Source organism: Apium graveolens, chromosome 6 (genome assembly GCF_009905375.1).
Source record: "Apium graveolens cultivar Ventura chromosome 6, ASM990537v1, whole genome shotgun sequence".
In the NCBI taxonomy this organism is placed as follows: domain Eukaryota; kingdom Viridiplantae; phylum Streptophyta; class Magnoliopsida; order Apiales; family Apiaceae; genus Apium; species Apium graveolens.
This window is the reverse complement of record NC_133652.1, coordinates 154,812,461-154,824,735: the sequence shown is the minus strand read 5'-3', so window position 1 is coordinate 154,824,735 and position 12,275 is coordinate 154,812,461.

Sequence of the window (12,275 nt, the reverse complement as noted above, 5' to 3'; positions counted from 1 at the left end):
TGCCATCACCAGAAACTCATAATGCCCATATCTGGTTCTAACCGCGGTCTTTGGAATGTCTTCAGGCTTGATCTTCAGTTGATGATATCTGGATCTTAAATCTATTTTAGAAAACCATACAGCGTGTAATAACCCCAATTTTTGGAAAATTTTTGAAACCCTTATGAATAGTGTTTTTTCTGAATGAGAAAACTTTTCATGCCACACTAGGTAGGGGTTCTTTTATGGATATTCTGAGATTTTATTGGCACTCTATATGGTATATAAGTGTATGTAAAGATCGTCAGAATCCAATTCCGAACACTTTGATTTTCCCGGAAATCCACTAGATACGGAAAGAATTAAGTATAAGGTAACATGATAAAAAGGATTTAAATTAAAGGATTATAAGAGAGGATCATAAAAGGAATACAATATATTGAGAAAGGTTAAGGGAACCTAAGTAATAAGATCCCGGGTATGATCCCTCAAACGATAAACGAAAACGAAAGTTAAGCGAACCGTATAACAGATCAGCGGTCATTAGGCAAACAATTAGAAGCTAATCAAAGAGATTAGAAGGGATGATGACATAGCAATGTGACATAAGCATGACATAAAGGGAAGGAGATGTGGTTGATTTAAAACCACACAAAGTCAAGGCTAGAAAGGTAATTAACCAAAAAACAAGACAAAAAGCAACCAACCAAGCCAAAACATTTCATTTTCATCAAAAAACACAAAACCCCCATTTTCTTCATGAAGCTCTCGGCCCCTTTTCTTAAAAAATGAAGATCCAAGCTCCACCACTTACTATTTAGCAAGGTATTTATCTAAGCTTCCCCATGGATAATTACATACTTCCTATAAGTTTAAGCTTCTAATTCCAAGCCAATCTTTTTCTATAAATCATGGAAGAAGATGGTGAATAGTACTTTCTTGAAATTAATTTTTGTGTTCTTGATTTCTTTGAAAGAACAAGCTTGTAGGAGGTTAAATTAAGGCTTCCATGGGCATTTCAAAGATCTTTCATAGATTAAAAGCTCCAAGGAAGGTATAAACTCCAAACCCTAGCTTTGGTTTTGAGTAATTAGGAATGAATATGATTGATATAGTATATGTGAAGCATGAGGCTTGTTTGTTTAAAGTTTGGTTGAGTTTGTAGAGATTAGTTGGTTTTGTGGTGTTTTTGGAGTTGTAAATCTTGTTAATTAGTTAATGAACTTAAGTATAGCTTTTAGTTCATATTTGAGGGTAGTATAAAGTTGATAATATTGAGTTGTTGGGGCTGTTGGAGTGTGTTTTGGATGGATGTTGGTTGTATGATTGATTTGGGGTTGATTGGTGGTTGTTTTGGAATGGTTTAAATTTGGGAAATCGCGTAAACATAGCCGCCATAATGCCCGATTTACCGTAGACTGTTTTTGTTCTTAACATCAGAACCCTTGAACTCACTACTAGGTTTTGACCATTTCCATGTTTAGATAGTTCATGTTACGAGCTTCGTTTTGATATGTGGTTCGTTTGATTCCGATGAACGGTTTAGGAGAAACGGCCGTTTTAAGTAACGACGTTTCGCGAACGAACCCTTACCCCTCGCCTTACTTTGAAACATAGGTTAAAGACCTTAAAGGACTAATTGAAGTATGAAACATTTATGTAAGGTGTAATAGGCAGTTGGTAAGACACTTGCGAAAGAATCGCCTTAAAACTCGTAATGGTTAATTTACTAAAAATGGTGGAGCCGAGGGTACTCGAGTGACTTAAGAGAATCAGTAAGCGCAAAGCGAGCGTTAGAGTCTAAGTTGGTTAATGTATAGATTTACAAGTGACTTTGGTTTAATTCCAACTTACTTGTTGCTTATAGGTTACCAGACTCGTCCCGAGCCATTCGTAACCCCCAGTCGCTCAGGCAAGTTTTCTATCCGTTATACTGTTGTTGTGATGTATACACTTATATATGCATTATCTTGTAATAGATGCATGACGGTTATATTAGCAAATTCTTGCGATATATTGTAGCATGTGATATGGTACATATGCATGCCTGTTTCGTATTCTTGCCATATATATCTGTTGGTTCAGTTGATAATACCTATGCTAGAGAATAGCGGTAAATTGCATATACCCTTAGTATAGGGACCCAAAGGTGAAAACATTTTCTAAAACCGGGAGTCGAGGATCCCGAGTAGATTTTATATATATATATATTTATATATATATGGTTATAGTTTTCAAAACTATTAATCGAATAAGGTTTATTCGATAACTTTATTTTATTATTGAATATTATTTTGAATATTCATCCGAGGACTTATGACTCCTTTATTTTATTATTGAATATTATTTCGAATATTCATCCGAGGACTTATAACTCCTTTATTTTATTATTGAATATTATTTTGAATATTCATCCGAGGACTTATGACTCCTTTATTTTATTATTGAATATTATTTCGAATATTCATCTGAGGACATATGACTCCTTTTATTTTATTAATTGAATATTATTTGAATATTAATTTGAGGATGTATGACTCCTTTATTTTATTTAATGAATATTATTTATAATATTCATTCGAGGTATTATGACTCCGCTTATTACTGAAATATATTCTTTATTTTATTAAAGAATAAGGTGTCAAGAATCAAACTTATTTTCGATTATTCAAATAAAGATAGTACTTTCATATAAGTATATCTTTGGTTATTTAATATCCATTTCAAGTATAAGTTTTAAAACTTCTACTTCAATTATTTTTATAAGGATTATCTTTCTGAGAATATTATTTAAATAATAATATTCAGATATTTTCTAATATATTGGACTGATTTATTTTAATAAATCAACAGTACTCCAAACATTCTTAAAAATGTTTTCGAGTCTTCAAAATGATTTTTAAAGTTAGAGTGGACCCCAAAACTCATTTTTTTATATTTAAGATCTTCCTTTCAAAGGGGATTTAAATACTCGCTCAAAACCTGGGGGATCCAGCTCTGTGGTGCATTTTACATTCGTAAAGTGGTTGCTTTTTTGAGAAAACAAATGAATTGATTACTTACCCAACGTTCGGGAAGTAAGCCCATCTAATTGAGTCGGCATAAGCGATAGGCCGGGGTACGGTCTATCAAAGTGTAAGTGGCTGGGTGGCAGTCCATCAACGCGTAAGAGGCCGGGTGGCGGTCCAGCACAAGGTCCTTATGTGGCCAGGGTGATGACCGGTGGGGGATTCATCCATCTACTAGTAGAAAAGGTTACTTATTGGTATCTTTGCCTGATCAGCAAGATATCGGGTTTATGCCAAAATTCTTTTCCTTTCCAAAATTCATTGGATGTTACCAGCTCTGTTCATACTTTACATAACAGAGGTTCCAGGAAATGTTTAAGAGATATATATGTGAATATATATCGGGACTAAATAAAGTATCTCGTAACTTTATTTCATTCAATAATATTTCAAAGATTGAATCTATTCAAGTCTTAACTTGTAGTCTCATCTATGGGATGACTTTTTTTTTAAAACCTATAATACTTTGAACAGTGGTAGTTCAAGTAGCCTTATAAATGATATAAGTATAGTGAAGTGTTTGGTAACTTCATCTTCCTTTAAGCTTATATCCAGTAAGTAATTATCTTACTTTTGATAAAAGATTCTAGTAAGTATCCATTTAGATACTTGTATTATGGTTATCACTATATATTATCTTGCGAGCTGTAAGGCTCACTCTTGCTTTATTTCTTCATCACACAACAACAGTTAGGAAAGATGGCCAGACTCCAGCAGACCCAGCGCAAGCGCGTGGGAAGCGTCTCGCGTCTTCCCATTGATGTTGTAGCTGCTATAGCTGCAGAGGAAGATCTATTGGTAGATCAGGCATTCTACTTTTGAGAATCAATTATGTATAATTATAACTTGTGGCAGATAATGGCAATTAATTGTAAACTTATTAAGTAATCAGTTTGGGTTGTAATAACTTTTAAATTGTGGATTCAAAGACTTGTACTTATTTCAATTTCATCTCTGAGACTATAACGGGTTGTGGTGTGTGTTAGCGTGGGGTCACAGCATAAGGTTAATTATTATTAATTAAGTGAAGTGATATTGTGGTAAGAAAGACCGTGACGACCCGGATCCCTGACCCCGGATCTGGGGGTGTTACAGAAATGGTATTAGAGCTAAGCGTTATAAACCTCAGAGATGAAGTGACGTTAAGATAATAAGTTCACTAAGATAAATAAGAACTCTTGCCAAGTTCATAGTAGGACTACCTAATGTAGTACTGACAGTTAAAACCCTTATGGGAACCCTTATAAATGTAGCGATAGAAGCGTAGTTCGTTATCGTATATGGTAGCGGGACACCGAACCCTGAGGTTGAGGAGCAACAACGCGATGATGTTTTATTACTAATTGGAGATCGGATTGTGGATCCGATAGAGCGTCCTAACGCAGGACCGGATGATGTTCATATTGAGGATGTAATGGTTGAGGATGTTGTTCTAGATGGGATTGTTGCTGAGGAGGATCTCGTGGAAGATCCTAACAAGAATGAATAAAGGACCATTGAGGAATTGATGACCATGGTTAGGTCGACTACCAGAGGTAGGATTGGTCGATCACTACCGGAGGTTCGTTCAAGTTTGTAAAGACAGTAGCCCCTTTAACGCGGCTTACTCGTAAGACTAAGAAGTTTGAATGGACAGAGAAATGCGAGAACAGCTTTCAAGAACTGAAGCAAAGATTGGTGATGGCCCTTATGTTGGCATTGCCGGATGGAAAAAGGAGATTTTATGATTTGTATTGACGCTTCGCATAAGGAATTAGGGTGCTTCTTATACAGCACAACAAGGTAATCGCGTACGCGTTAAGAAAATTAAGGAAATATAAAATTCGATATCCCCACCTATGAGCTTGGGCTCATGGCAATAGTTTTGCCCTAAAGATTGGAGGCACTACTTGTATGGAGAGAAGTGCGAGAATTACCTAAGCCATAAGTGCTCTAATACATTTTCACGTAGAAAGAGCTCAACATACGGCAGAGGAGGCGGTTAGAGCTAATCAAGAATTATGATTGGGAGATTCTTTATCATTCGAGGAAAGCCAATATGGTGGCTGATGCCCTTAGTAAAAAGGAGAGACTCAAGATGATAATGTCTTTTGGAGAGTTTATAAGAGATTTTGAGAAAATGGAAATAGAAGTGAAGGTAGCCGGAGCCGGTACTGAAAAACTGTTTGAGATTGCAATACAGCCCAAAATATTGGAAAAATCATATTATGCCAAAAAAAAAGAGTGATGAATGAAGGCAGAGAGCCAACAAATAGATATGAGATTAATACCGAGAAAGATGATAAGGGAATAATGAGGTATTCCTATAGAATTTGGGTTCCAAATGTTCAAGAGCTTAAAGATGAGATCTTAGATGAAAGTCATAGTTCAAGGAATAAGATTAAGGGCAAACCCTAAATGTGATAGTCAGGGAGGACGCCATCAAGATAGAAGGAGCCCATAACATAATGGAGTGGAAAATGAGGATTTTCACGTATAAGATAACCCCAAGTATGGGAGAAGGATGAAACATTTCATACTGAGGAAACAGAAGTCGAGCAAGACAGGGAGAACCAGGATGGTACTCCTATTGGGAAATCCATGGATCTGCCTAAACAAAACCTATACTATTATCCCCAACCACCACCTTGAGGAAACAATGCTGTAGGAAATTCTTTCAGGACCTATAAGTCGCTAAGCTCTCAGAGTTCCAAGGAACAAGCTGACCCAGTCGAGGCAAGAGCCTGGCTAAAGGAAACAGAGGAATCATTTGAGATTCTGAATGAATGACGAACCACAAAAGACTGTTTTTGTCACTTACCCTCCTAAGAGAGAGACCACCCGCTGGTGAAAGGCCAAGGAAGGCACGAAGCAAGAGATTATAATAAACTGATTTAAGTTCAGTCAATTGTTTTCGGGAAAGTAATTCCCAAAGATAAGGAGATAGTGTAAAAGCTTTAGAGCCAGAACAAAGGCAGACGAGTATGATGAATTATGAATCTAAGTTGTAAAAGTTATCAAGATTCGTTCTGAGGACACGAATCCAGAATGACGGGATGTATGAAATCAATGCTTATGTTGTGTTGGTTCATGAAATAATGATAAGAGAAAGGAAAATAAAAAGAAACTGGAGTGGAAAGGAATATAAAGGCAATAGAGTTTGAGGAATGATAAGGGAGTTGGGTATGAGGAACCTTTAAAGACTCGTAGTAATAGAAATAGAAAAGTATGTAATCGTCAGGATGAGGGTGATTCACCATGAGTTAAAATTGATGGTTGAGGGCATAAGAGATACATATATTTTATCCCCTGTAAGTTGGGAGGATTCGAGGAAACCTTGAGATAATTCGAAGGATAAATAATGAGACGCTGATAGACTGAGGAGGCAAGGAAGTAAGAAATTAGGAAAAATTGGATGAAGGAAGTGACCTTCAAGAATGTGAAGTGTAAGACCGGTGGCTTGATACCCGGAAAGGGAGACGCCATGTATGAAATATATCCCAACATTGAGGTGACTGTTGAGATAAACAACAAAAGTAAATAAGGAATTATTAAGAAGAGGTTCACGTTGAACACGACCAATATCTTCCAGAACATCCTTGTTATCGTTACCAAATTAGGCAAGAAAAGCGGATAACCGTTGTTATCTTTTGGAGGCCATATTGATTGACCTCATTTTGAATACAGATGTTATTGTGAAATTAGGCATATACTATCGAGGTGGGAATGATTGAATAAGACACCCTTATCAGGGATATATGACTTGATTTATCCATGGAAGGATGCATGTACCTTTTTAAAGGTGGAATTAAGGATAGAACATCGGTAACTTAAAACGAATCCTAGGGGAATGCATAAAGGTTGGCATTTCACCCTTAATAGGGATAGTATGAGTTTTGACAGTATGAATTGGAAAGGATTAAGGTAATAACAACCTTTAAGAATCAGTGGAGAATTTTTTTTCCAGAAGTATATAGGCAATGATTCTGGTATTAATAAATGGTATCTTGATATGCCCTGTATCTAGGGAATACAGGAGGAACGATTCAAGAATAACCTTAGAGGTTTTACAAGGAGAAAGGTAATATTCAAAATTCTCAAGAATAGAAATGTTGATAAAGGAAATGTGACATAATTATAATGATGCCAAGTGGGGCACGTGTTACACCACGAGAAAGTATGGATCGAACCAGTAATGGTCCAAATTGTTCAGGGCAATTAGGACTTAAGATAAAAGATGTTCTAAGTATGATTGAGAGTCAGTCGTGACAGTGATTAACCTCTAAAGACTGAGGCAATAACTTATGGAAAAATGGTGATATTTTTTTTACTTATCAGATTTTAAGGAAAACATCTTCACATAAGCTGTGATTGAAATGAGGTAGAAAATTTATTTGGAGGTGGTTAAAATGACATTGACTGTAAGGAAATTTTACTATCAGGAAAGGCCAAAGAGGTGGCCGACACTTTAAAGGTAAGAGGATAATTATAGGCGCTTGTGCCAAAGGAATACAGTGATGATGGTTAAAGCTATGAAGGTTGTATTATGGTTTGGAAGATTGACATTCCTTCTGATGACTGTGCAATACCCAACCGTAATAGTAGTTGGTAAAGGTTTAATTCGTGTAATCGCCATGAGCGGGCTATCTATCTCAGAAGATAGTATCTTGAGATAAGCCATGACCATGTTTCAAAAAGGACTAGACGAACCCTTGAGTTAAGTCTTCTACTTAAGGCATACGATTAAGAATGGTATTAACCTGCTATCGTTGTTTTGACTGAAACTCTTCTGCAATTTTATCTACTTCATGTCATGAAAGTACGCCAGGATCTGGAGTGTTCTCCATGAATCATGAATGGTGATTATGTTAACTCCTTAGAAGGATTCTATATGACATGTATGGACTCCGTATGGTTAGATATTAAGATTTCATGGAAAGTGAATGACGACAGTAGGTCAGTAGTGGACCATAGTAAGGCAGCAATGATTCTGCGAGTAATGAGCTGATTACAACCGTGAGAGTTGTATTGGAATGGATGTTGAGATTGAGTACCAGTAATAGGGTCGTGGTAGTGTATAAGTTATCATTGATAGACTAATTAAGTAGAGTATCTACCTATTGAATATTTATTCTTTCTTATCAATAGAGAGTCGTATTATTATACGAGGAAGGTTGCGGTGCAAGCATAGAATTCTAGTAACGATGATGTCTAGAATGAGATTCCAGATTCGATTTTCGATGTCGAGGGAGTTTCAAAGGTGATTGAGTATAAGCTCGAGGAAGAGCATGGGTTCATAGAATGATGGACGGAATAGCAAAAATATTTAAGCATGCAAAATGCGATGCGATAATACTTGATGTTGATATATATATACACATATGTTTTGTTCTCCTATGACAAACCTCTATAGTTCAGAGGTAGATTCCAAGCCAGATATTTTATGGCAATAAATTTTTTTACGTATATACAATTCTCTTCAGTTTGTTCTTTTCTTTTCTTTTCATTTCATATAAACTGAGAAGAACAACCCTTCCAGAAGGGGAGGTATTGCCGAATGACTATCTATCTGTGTGATATAAGCCGAGTAGGATACCAGCTATTGTTTAATTGCTTGTCAAGTACTAAAGGCTGGCCACCTTCTGTACTAACTATGCGATATAACAAGTGTTCATGATAATAGTGATCTCTCAATAAATTCTTTTACTTCTATATGAAGGACTAAGCTTTCGAAGATAGAAGCAGCTGAAAAAGGAGTAGTAAAGTTGTGGTGGTATTCGGAATGGAAACACATTCGTGATACTAAGGTTGACGAGGTTATTAAAAGGTTATAGAACGCTAGCGAGCAAAAGTATAACCAGTATAATATTAGGAACGGAAGGTAGTAGCGATTACGAACTGGAAAAGAATGGGTATTGAGAAGCAAAAGCTCTAATGCTAAAAGCTATAATGTGAGTCTGTGCAATAGACTTGAATGAAATTGGAATGATCACTTAACACGGATTGAGTTTTCTTACGACAATAGATCATATGTCAGTATTGAGATATCGCCTTATGAGATCCTTGAGGGAAGACAATGTCGATCTCCCTTATGTTAGGATGAAGTTGTAGAGCGCAAGATGCTCGGACCAGCAGTGGTCCAAAGGACCAAGGATATTATAGATCTAATCAGAGGACGGCTGGTAGTAGCCCAAGATGGACATGATAAGTATGTTGATTTGACACAAAAGGACAAAGAATAGGAAGTAGGGGACCTAGTGTTGTTAAAGGTATCCCCTTGGAAACCTTTGGAAAGGATTGATAAGATTCGGAAAGAAAGGAAAGCTAAGTCCACAATTTGTCGGACCCTTGGATGTATTAAGACGTTTTGGGAAGTTAGCATATGAGCTAGCCCTACCCCCGAACAGGTAGTAAGTCATAACGTATTTCACGTATCAATGTTAAGGAAGTGTAATTCGGATGCCAGATAAATAGAGGCATATGAGCGCATAGGCATGCGACCAGACATAACCTATAGGGAGCAACCAGAAAGGGTTATAGATCGAAAAGGAACAAGTGCGTAGGAGAAGGGTTATCAAACTATTCAGAGTTTGATGAAAGGACCACAATGTGGGAAAATTTACTCGAGAGTTAGAAAGTGCAATGCTAAGAGAGTATCCCTATTCATTTTCTATCTGATTCCGGGACGGAATCCTTTTAAGGAGGGGAGACTGTAATAACCCCAATTTTTGGAAAAATTTTGAAACCCTTATGAATAGTGTTTTTGCTGAATGAGAAAACTTTTCATGCCACACTAGGTAGGGGTTCTTTTATGGATATTCTGAGATTTTATTGGCACTCTATATGGTATATAAGTGTATGTAAAGATCGTCAGAATCCAATTCCGAACACTTTGATTTTCCCGGAAATCCACTAGATACGGAAAGAATTGAGTATAAGGTAACATGATAAAAAGGATTTAAATTAAAGGATTATAAGAGAGGATCATAAAAGGAATACAATATATTGAGAAAGGTTAAGGGAACCTAAGTAATAAGATCCCGGGTATGATCCCTCAAACGATAAACGAAAACGAAAGTTAAGCGAACCGTATAACAGATCAGCGGTCATTAGGCAAACAATTAGAAGCTAATCAAAGAGATTAGAAGGGATGATGACATAGCAATGTGACATAAGCATGACATAAGGGGAAGGAGATGTGGTTGATTTAAAACCACACAAAGTTAAGGCTAGAAAGGTAATTAACCAAAAAACAAGACAAAAAGCAACCAACCAAGCCAAAATATTTCATTTTCATCAAAAAACACAAAACCCCCATTTTCTTCATGAAGCTCTCGGCCCCTTTTCTTAAAAAATGAAGATCCAAGCTCCACCACTTACTATTTAGCAAGGTATTTATCTAAGCTTCACCATGGATAGTTACATACTTCCTATAAGTTTAAGCTTCTAATTCCAAGCCAATCTTTTTCTATAAATCATGGAAGAAGATGGTGAATAGTACTTTCTTGAAATTAATTTTTGTGTTCTTGATTTCTTTGAAAGAACAAGCTCGTAGGAGGTTAGATTAAGGCTTCTATGGGTATTTCAAGGATCTTTCATGGATTAAAAGCTCCAAGGAAGGTATAAACTCCAAACCCTAGCTTTGGTTTTGAGTAATTAGGAATGAATATGATTGATATAGTATATGTGAAGCATGAGGCTTGTTTGTTTAAAGTTTGGTTGAGTTTGTAGAGATTAGTTGGTTTTGTGGTGTTTTTGGAGTTGTAAATCTTGTTAATTAGTTAATGAACTTAAGTATAGCTTTTAGTTCATGTTTGAGGGTAGTATAAAGTTGATAATATTGAGTTGTTGGGGCTGTTGGAGTGTGTTTTGGATGGATGTTGGTTGTATGATTGATTTGGGGTTGATTGGTGGTTGTTTTGGAATGGTTTAAATTTGGGAAATCGCGTAAACATAGCCGCCATAATGCCCGATTTACCGTAGACTATTTTTGTTCTTAACATCAGAACCCTTGAACTCACTGCTAGGTTTTGACCATTGCCATGTTTAGATAGTTCATGTTACGAGCTTCGTTTTGATATGTGGTTCCTTTGATTCCGATGAACGGTTTAGGAGAAACGGCCGTTTTAAGTAACGACGTTTCGCGAACGAACCCTTACCCCTCGCCTTACTTTGAAACATAGGTTAAAGACCTTAAAGGACTAATTGAAGTATGAAACATTTATGTAAGGTGTAATAGGCAGTTGGTAAGACACTTGCGAAAGAATCGCCTTAAAACTCGTAATGGTTAATTTATTAAAAATGGTGGAGCCGAGGGTACTCGAGTGACTTAAGAGAATCAGTAAGCGCAAAACGAGCGTTAGAGTCTAAGTTGGTTAATGTATAGATTTACAAGTGACTTTGGTTTAATTCCAACTTACTTTTTGCTTATAGGTTACCATACTCGTCCCGAGCCATTCGTAACCCCCAGTCGCTCAGGCAAGTTTTCTATCCGTTATACTATTGTTGTGATGTATACACTTATATATGCATTATCTTGTAATAGATGCATGACGGTTATATTAGCAAATTCTTGCGATATATTGTAGCATGTGATATGGTACATATGCATGCCTGTTTCGTATTCTTGCCATATATATCTGTTGGTTCAGTTGATAATACCTATGCTAGAGAATAGCGGTAAATTGCATATACCCTTAGTATAGGGACCCAAAGGTGAAAACATTTTCTAAAACCGGGAGTCGAGGATTCCGAGTAGATTTTATATATATATATTTATATATATATATATGGTTATAGTTTTCAAAACTATTAATCGAATAAGGTTTATTCGATAACTTTATTTTATTATTGAATATTATTTTGAATATTCATCCGAGGACTTATGACTCCTTTATTTTATTATTGAATATTATTTTGAATATTCATCCGAGGACTTATGACTCCTTTATTTTATTATTGAATATTATTTTGAATATTCATCCGAGGACTTATGACTCCTTTATTTTATTATTGAATATTATTTCGAATATTCATCCGAGGACTTATGACTCCTTTTATTTTATTAATTGAATATTATTTGAATATTCATTTGAGGATGTATGACTCTTTTATTTTATTTAATGAATATTATTTATAATATTCATTCGAGGTATTATGACTCCGCTTATTACTGAAATATATTCTTTATTTTATTAAAGAATAAGGTGTCAAGAATCAAACTTATTTTCGATTATTCAAATAAAGATA